Genomic DNA, 9699 nt, shown 5'->3' with positions numbered 1-9699 from the left:
GTTATTGTTTCAAGATGGAGGGTAAATGTGTTGGAGAAGAGTGTCGAGTATACTTTAAGAAACGTAGTGGCAATAAGAACGGAAGTGCACGCAATGTAAATAGTCCACAATATAAATGGCTCCTAGATACGCTGGTGCAACAAGGATTGATGTCAGCAAAGGAACAAGCATTTATTTGCCAGAAGTGCTACATAAAGTATCTTCGGAACAAAAATCAGCCTGAACCTGAACCCGAGCAGAACCAGGAAATAGAGGAAGAAGATGACTCCCCGTCCCATATCCTGCCGTTGCTGACCCTTCATGATCTTTTGAATGGATCATCTTCACACAGAAAATGCTGTCTCTGTCTTGTTACCTTTCCAAAAAATCAGTCTTACCAAAACGTGCAAGACATCACCTGATCTATTCACACAAACTGTGGTGTCCCACCTTATCTCGCGTCTGCTCCATTCACCTTATTGGTAACGACTTATATCCGTCTACAGAGGATGTCCTTGATGGTAGAGGTTCCTTGGAATCTCAGTTACCATCAAAATCGTCCGAAATCATTAATGACCTCCTAGAGGTGTCGCACGTCCTTTCACAGAACCAGTCTGCGTTTACAATAAGCTTTTCTTCTCTTGATGACTCAGCATGCATGGCCTGGACAGGTTGGTCCAAAGATCAGTTCCTCGAAATCCACTCGCACTGTTCCCCATATCTTTCATCTGGTATATATACCAAGACTACACACGATGCTCTATTACTGTTCTGGGTAAAACTGAAAACCGACATTTCCTGGAGTCAGTGTTCTTCTCTTTTTGGAATTTCCAAGTCAAGTGTGTCCAAAACTTTCCACTCCATAGTACAGGCATTAGACACATCGATAGTCCCACAATTTCTAGGTCCGGATCACTTGACAAGAGAACAATTGCTCGGGTACAATACTGTGTTTTCAGAAGCATTTTTTGGAGATAAAGCCACTGCCATATTAGATGGCACCTATATTTATATCCAGAAAAGCTCCGGAGAATGTCCTACTGTGGCCAGAAGAAGAGAAACTATGTCAAATTCATGAGGATCGCCTTACCAGATGGCTACATTCTGGACACCGTAGGACCATTCACTGGCAGTGAACATGATGCTACAATTACAAAAAAAGTCATGGACAAGTTAGTTACTTGGCTACAACCAGACGACAACGTTGTCGTTGACCGAGGTTTTAGAGATGTCCAACCAGTTCTCGAAGCCTCTGGCCTCAATGCTAGCATGCCGTCATACCTGAAACCCGGTCAAAGTCAACATTCTGACGTCCAAGCAAATCTTGACAGAACTATCACCAAATCGAGGTGGATCATGGTCGTCTGAAACACTGGACGTTCTTCGGAACGCAATTTGTGTCTAAGAGCTTTATCAATGTCATTGAGACTTTGCTTCGAACCGTCACAGTCTGAATGGTATTAGAGGACCGATCTCCAGAGAGAGATGCCAAAGATAGGCTAATGGCTGAACGTATGAAGGACCGTTTCACAACACCGAATGGTTTAGCTCAGAGAGTCAAGATAGATCCGGATCTATCTAGACGGGCAAGGTCCGAGTTTGTCAAGATGGATGCATCTTCCGTACTGTTTCCCCGTCTCGATCTTGATTACTTGAGAACCATTACGTGTGGAACGTATCAGATATCTATGGCTCCTGGTTACATCGCCGAACATTTAAGTGATGACGGAGACTATGAGGTGTGGCTTTACCAGCACTCCCCATACTTTCTCCGATGTCAAATACATTCTCGACACAAAAGCCAAACGAAATATAACGTTTGGATACGGTTCACCGTTTCACCCGATGTTGAGGCCCCAATAAAGGACTATTACTGCCAGTACCCAGTTGGAGAGAGATAGATGGGAATGTGTGCGCACATCTCCAGTATCTTGTACTACCTTGGGTATTACAGGACGCTGGAAAACCCTCGACCATTACAACCACAGGTAAAGAAATTCCGATAAAACTTGAAATAGTTTTCCATGCGGCAACGGAGTGCATATGTCGAAAGTATGTTTGGGGCTCGATATGAAAGATCCCCGTTACCATGTGACTAACCAAACTTATAAATACAAGTATTATACAATCGCCCGTAGCTATGAACACTCCCGTAAATGCGAAAACCAACCAAAATCATAAGGAACACGTTTTGTTTGTTGTTCAGTCTATTTGTCAGCCAATGTCTTTTTCTCTCACTTTTTTTTCATATCTGTGTACATATTCTCAACATACCGAGCAAATACTCGCGTTTTTTTGTTAATTATCTAAAGAAAGTCGAAAATCGGCAATTCAACCGTAGGCTAATTCAACCCAACATTTGAAAATGTTCCACCACTTACATTTTGATGATTTTTCCTCTCATCAATAGCATATTACGTACTATTTAATAGGATAAAATTTGGTTTGCATCCAACGCCCATAAAAGGGTGTATTCTCTAAAAAACACAGTTTTTGTGTCTAAAATGTTATCATCGAAAATGGCGTTTTTTAGATTGTTTCTTCAATAAAACAGCCAAATGGCGCGATGGAAACATGATTTTTTGTCACAATCATGCCATGAATGTATTCTTTACGTTGACTATCATTTGATTAGATTTTCATGAATATTTTACATAACATGCACATTTTATCAACACTTAGACAGTTTCTGAAATGTACAACTTTGAGGAGCCATAAAAAACAATTTTGTAAGATCAGTAAGCTTGACAGGGACGATCTTTCGAAGCCTGGTGATTTTTATCATTCATCTTCTATGCGCCGTACTATTTTAGGTTTAGAAAATGACTATCTAGAAAATATGTTTGGTAGCAAAAAAAACCCTTTTGAATATTGAAATTAAATTGTGGACTGACTTTTTAGACCTGTACAATCTCATTTCAGAGGAGGAACTGAACCAACTCCGAGACAAGGACTGGGATGATGCTTCGAAGGCCGTGGAGCAGCGACTGCCAACATTTTACACCGCCAAATCATCACTTTACCGTGCTCGCCGCAAACAGACTCCAACACTACCGAAGACCATGCTCGACATCAACTTGGAAGGAAGACGGACAGAAACATCTACAGGCGAACACTTTCTCCTCTTCGACGACGGTGTACAGAATGACAGAATTATAGCTTTTGCTACATTGGAGAATCTTGCCGAGCTTGCAGCATCCGACGTTTTCTTCAGTGACGGCACCTTCTTCACTTGTCCAAGCCTGTTTCACCAGATTTACAGCATCCACATACAGATTGACGGCGTCATGACTCCAGTTGTATATGCACTACTTACTTGAAAGAGCCAAGCTGTCTACAACCGTTTCTTCACGCTACTTCAGGAGCACATGTCCAACTTTCAGATTCCATTCCGACCTACTACAGCCTTCGTCGATTTTGAGATAGCAGCACACAACGCCATCCGCAACATCTTCCCTGGTATCATCATCAAAGGCTGCTTCTTCCATTACACTCAGTGTATTTGGCGAAAGGCCAAGTCAACTGGACTCCAGACTCTGTACAACGATGATGTTAAACTACTCGTCCGCAGGGCTGCTGTTCTTCCCTTCATCCCATTGGATCGCGTAGAAGACGTTTGGCTCCAAACTCTAGAAGATGCTGATGATGCCGACATCCCTCATCCCATTGGACCCTTCACAGACTACGTAACTGAGCAGTGGGTGGAAGGAGACCGACCAACATGGAACCATTTTACAACAGAGGGACCCCGCATGACCAATCACCTGGAAGCTTGGCACGGGAAGCTGAAAAGAAAAGTGATGCATGCCCATCCGAACATCTACACCATCATACAGACTTTCAAGGACATTCAGAACGCAAACGACATTCACAGGATCCAGAGAGATTCAGGAGGCATGCTACAGCCAAGAAAGAAATACGCCACCATTGACAGACGCCTAACCACACTGAAGCTTCGCTACGAGACTGGAAACATTGACCTGATGACTTACGCCGATTTTTGCATCCCAGCTTCTTCATCTTGGATAGGACCTTTTGGGCTAGAGTGACACTTCGCGACATAATTAAAGAATCATTGTGACTTTAGTGAATGTACAAGAATATTTAGTTGTTTAAGCTAGTTAATATTTATGTTTAATACGTATCTTTGATTGTGATATTTAAATGTGTATTATTATTAATGTATCAATTTTGGCTTGAAATTAAGAAATTTATTATTTATAAACTAGTTACAGATTTCTATTGCTTAGTGCAATATTAACAGGCGTCTCTATATTAAAATGTTATATGTTAATGAAATCTATTATGTCTAAATTTTATGTTTAAATATTTACAAATTTAAACATTGACTTAAGTGTGCATGATACTAAAGTCAGAAGAAATTACAGGTAAAAAAGTTCTTCTACTGGCACATTAAGGAAACCAAACTTCAAAGGATTTCCTATAAAAACACCTCCCATTCAACTTCTCCAGAGTTGGTGTTCGGGGAATGAGCCCCCGAAGCAACCTGTAGACCCCAGTCTCACCAGTTTACCTGTGCTACGCATGATTGACCCCCTCGGTAAACTATGGGCGATAACTCGTGATATACTCTTACTGAGTCAATAAGTTCAGGATGGTGTGTTTTAAAGGGAAGCCCACCGATGTTTCTGGCTTTTAAGGCCCCCTCTACTTGAGTTAGCGTATTACACAGGATTAATATCAATCCTGTTTTAAGGAAATGTACTGGTGTGACTCCTGTATATTGTTGGGAGTTCTCCTGTTTTTTTCTGGTTTAAGTGTAAATATGGTGTGATGTTACCGTCTCGGGGTTGTGGAGAGAGAACTACTACTTTCATGGTGTGTTTATGGGTTGTACAGAACGTATAGAATGTGTGGACTTTTGTAATTGTAAGTTTTTTTTGTTTTTTGCGCAAGTTTACCTTTATTTGATGGGATTGGGTGCGTGGGAAAAGGTGATGGAATGTTGGGTTTCCTCGACTACATGCGAGTGTTTTCCGTTTACAATGCCTAATATGGAAACTTACGTAAACAGTTGTATTTGGGGTGTCCTCGGCAACGTCCGAGTATATGAGCAGGTTCGATATTGCGCAGGGGCGATTTTTTTTATATCAAATATAGGATAGGTTCTGAAATATGGGGCGGGGATTTAAAAAAAGAAGATGAACTTGAGCCTACAATTCTTACAATTATAATAATAGTAGTATGTAATGTTTTGTAGTGTAGCGGACGTTTTTGCGAGAGGTTTAGTAGGGGGTTAGGTGCACTTAGCTTGTAGGTATCTGTTCGTGGCTGAAGGCTCCTGAGGATATATCCCGGAATGAGAACTAACACTAAATACAAATTAAAACTTGTTTTAATACAATTTATGCAGGCATGCTGTGCATTCATTTGTATATAATAATTGTTTTGTTTTATTGGAAGGCACTTTAAGGGATAAGTGAGGCAGTCGCATGTATTACTCATGCGCAGTAATATGTGGCTATTTTTAGACGCTATATAAATAAATCACAAAGCTAATTTACTTCAGAAGCTGAAGATCAAGTATGGCGGATGAAGGTTCGTACAGTCAAGGTCATTTCTTTACCTTTAGCTCTCGCCTATGTTTTTTAACATTTCTATCTCTTTTTTATATATTATAAGTTTAGCAGAAATGTTTCGAGATTCTGCTTCAACATGTCTTAAGTTCTCGTTTTGGGTCACAGTTTCGTCAGGCGTTTAAACTCAAACCTTGTGGGTTCATGGACGAATCTTGGTTTTGACCCTGACCGCATAAAAAATTTGTTGTTTCGGCAAAGGTAGTGGTCAGGTCAGGGATTTGTACGCTCGATGGATTACTGACAGTATACAAACTATCCAGCCTTCTGTTGTTTTACTTCAAATCGGAGGGAATGATTTGGACTGTATGTCGTTTGACAGTGTGAAGGACAGGCTAGTGCCTGACCTATTTTCCATTGCCCAGTGGTTAATAGCGGGCTTTGGATTTAAATGTGTGGGTTTCATGCAACTTGTTTATCGTAGGAGGACGAGGCACACACCTGTTCATCTTTACAATGACACTGGATTTTATTAATCTATCTTTAAAACAACGCTGTCTTGGCTCTACAGAGTGTTTTTACTGGCGTCACAAAGGCCTCAAAAATGGCGTCTCGGACGATTTATGTAGGGATGGTGTTCATCTTTCTATGGGTTGCACGCGCAAATTTATTTACTCTGTACGTGGGGCTGCGCTACAGGGCCTCCGATTGGCGTCTGAGTCCACGTGACTTTTTTTCATTCCATTTACGGTAAGCCTATGCATATTCATTATCTCGCTTGTTTACAAGTTAGCGCGACTTCACGTGATTTTGTGTCATTCCATTTAGGGTAAGGTTATGCATATTCATTATCTCATTTACAAGTTGATTCAACTGACGTCATAGGCATAACTGCGCATGACCGATATGGAGTTTCCATCCAGCTGTTACATGTGTTTATGCATCTATGTTTTTCGATACTCTTATCATATTACAGTCCAGATGAGGTTTTCAGTCAGTAGATATGCATTCCTAGACGATTTTCGGTCGCCGTCGCCACTTTGTGTCCCTTCGCTGTAATATTTTAATCAGCTGGGTTTATGTTTCCGTTTATTTACTAGTGTTTACACACATCCCCGGCAGTTATCGTGTACTGCGAGATTTGCCGTAGGCGGCGATATTTAAGTATGTGCGATTACTTTGCACCGGGGATGCATTTGTTTATGGCCACCTTGTGTACATCATTTTACCAACGTGAGTATACACCTGGGCTCATACTACCTTTACGTGTAAGTACACGTCATTCACTGCATTTGCCACACGCGAGTTCATGTGGGCTAGTTCAGATGTCTTAAAGATTTTATCACTTGTGAGTTCACGAGTGTTTAGTACGTGTGAGTTCACATGTCATTCACAGAATTTGCCACTCGTGAGTTCACGTGGGCTAGTCATATGTGTTTAACAAATTTTATCACGTGTGAGTTCACATGTCATTTACAGAAGTTGCCACTCATGAGTTCACGTGGCTAATTTCAGATACTGTTTACTAATTTGTCACCTGTGAGGTCGCGAGTTCACAAGTTTTGTTTAATTTTTGGTCATTTATGTTAACGCGAGTTCAGGTAAAATTTGACAATTTGCTGTTCTTTTCTCCATGTGTGTACCATGTTATGCATTGAGTAGGCATGCTCGTGTGACTGATTAAGTGTATTTTACGTACCTGTAGTCAGTACGCATCAAGTTTCGGAATTAATTGTTCATTGTCTTGTGTTTCTGGTTGTAATTTTCGCCAACAGTCATAGCTGTATTATTGGTCATGTTAATGGCACTCGAGGTTGAACACATATATAAATACATGTACATTGCACGGGAATGTATTACCCCTTTTTCAATGTTATATGGAATCCACATTCACAATAGGTGTTTTTGATGGTACACAGCCTGTCAATTGCTGTACTATGTTTCACTTTATAACAACACAGTGGGTACCTTGCACTCTTGTTTTTCAGCTACTGTGCGTGGTCCCATGCGTAGGACACGCAGACGTGCAGCCCTGCAACATAGCCTGGTTGGCCAGCCTCAGCGGGCTACACGAGCTAGAGGGTTATCTCAACAACATAGCTCAACCCAAAATGAGATGGGTAGTAGTCATAGTCCTCAGGTATTTCCCTCCACACGGGAACTTGCTGCGGAGATGCTGCGCCAAATGAGGGAGGAGGGTTATGTGCTGACCCTACCTCAACCACCAGTAGCGCCACCACCAGTAGCAACACTAAGCACTTCTAGGGCATCGTGCAGCCCGCCCAGGTTGGAGGACCCAATTTAGACATTCCACAGTTCGGGAACAGCACATCAGCATTCCCCACTCATCCATTACGTACCTGTGCAGCGGCTTCAGGATGTCCTACAATGCCAGCCACAGATGCCACTACAGTGCAGCGTGCCAATGAACAGTCAGCCACAGACACCACTACATTACCTCGTTACAATGGACAGTCCCTGTCTTCATTAGATGTACCATCTAACAATTTATCACTCACCTCACCTCTAGCCAATGTATTATCAAATATGACTGGTGAGAATCATTCTAGTATGCCACCCAGCAGCATTGCCCGACCTTTGGATATGCATGTAGATACTAAGCTTTAGTCCAAAATTCTTGCAGATGAATTTATTGATTTTGGCCTGCTTATCAAAAAACATACAGATAGTGATCAACTTACAATTCAACTACATGGTGCGGAATTGGCAATTGTTCCAAAATAGAAAGCGTTTGTAATACGCACCATTGAGCAATGGTTGTCTGCTTTTCACGTATTTGTTGCAATCTATGTCCAATCTCACCCACAGACAAAGTCGGCTCTTATGAAGTACGCCGACACAGTGCAAACACTATTCCGCAGGTCGGGTATTGCTGCTGCTCTTAGTTATGACATTAATTTTCGCAGATGGCATCAATTTTATCCTCACACTTCGTGGGGGGATATACATTCAGAGTTCTATTTGGAGGCGACAGCCATTGGCTTGAGAAATACCTCACTCACACAGCCCAATGTTCAGCAGACCTTTCATACCAAACCTACTAACTTTCCCAAAGGTGTTTGTTGGCCTTTCAACAAGACCGGTGCTTGTCGGAGAGGAACACGCTGCAAGTTCCCACATGACTGCTCAAACTGTGGAGGGAACCATTCTTTTCGGCAATGTAAATTGCAGTCCTCCTCTACCAACTCTGAGTCCACTTCCAACGGTGGCGTCCAACACAAACCATCCAACCCTGCCTAACGTCAGCCCCCCCAAAACAACCCCGAAACAATAAACTACCAACCCCAGTAAATGTGCAGTGCTTCTTGTCCTATTTGGACGGTTACGATAGAGATAATTTTTTGTTTTTACAAACCGGTTTTACAGAGGGTTTCACCCTACAATATCACGGGCCTCGGCATTTCAGGCTTTGTCAAAACCTTAAATCTGCTCTCGATAAGCCACTCATTTTAAAACAAAAAATTACAAAGGAAATTGAATTAGGTCGGATCAAAGGGCCCTTTGAGTCACCTCCTTTTCCCAATCTCCAAGTATCACCGTTAGGCCTAGTACCAAAGAAGGAACCGAACGAATTTAGGGTTATTCACCATCTGTCTTACCCAGAAGGTGCATCCATTAATGATGGCATAGATCCTCAGGAAGCCTCAGTGGCTTACCAGACGATTGATGATGCTATACAACTCATCAAGCAATCTGGGTGTGGGTCTCTTATGGCCAAAACAGATATTGAATCGGCTTTTCGCCTTATTCCCATTCATCCCCAGGATTATGATTGGTTGGGTTTTCGGCTAGACAACAGATTTTATTTTGATCAAGTCTTACCTATGGGTTGCTCCATTTCATGCCGTCTATTCGAGGCATTAAAGCTCAGCTATCCACTGGATCATGAATAACAAATTTCAGGCAGCAAGGGTTGTTCATATTTTGGATGATTTCCTCTTTGTGGCATCTCCTGCTAACACCAAGTGTCAGGAGGATCTTGATAGTTTCCTAAATTTTTGTAAGCATACTAAAATTCCAATAGAGCACAGCAAGACAGTTAAACCATGTACTTGTTTAACCTTCTTAGGCATAGAGTTGGATAGTATCAAGATGGAAGCTAGACTTCCTATGGAAAAATCATTCATGCTCGGGAGTTACTAGACAAATTTTCGCGGCGCCG

General features: G+C 41.8%; 2 pseudogenes; both read left to right on the top strand.

Annotated features, from left to right (window-relative positions):
• Nucleotides 1-5525: 5525 nt before the first annotated feature.
• Nucleotides 5526-6245, top strand: LOC132546391 (uncharacterized; annotated as a pseudogene).
• Nucleotides 6246-7904: 1659 nt separating this feature from the next.
• Nucleotides 7905-9430, top strand: LOC132546381 (uncharacterized; annotated as a pseudogene).
• Nucleotides 9431-9699: the final 269 nt, after the last annotated feature.

Source organism: Ylistrum balloti, unplaced genomic scaffold (assembly GCF_031769215.1).
Source record: "Ylistrum balloti isolate Yb309-2 unplaced genomic scaffold, AGI_CSIRO_Ybal_v1 Utg369606, whole genome shotgun sequence".
Lineage (NCBI taxonomy): Eukaryota > Metazoa > Mollusca > Bivalvia > Pectinida > Pectinidae > Ylistrum > Ylistrum balloti.
Note: the sequence above shows the minus strand (reverse complement) of the source record. Positions and strands in the feature narration are given on the sequence as shown.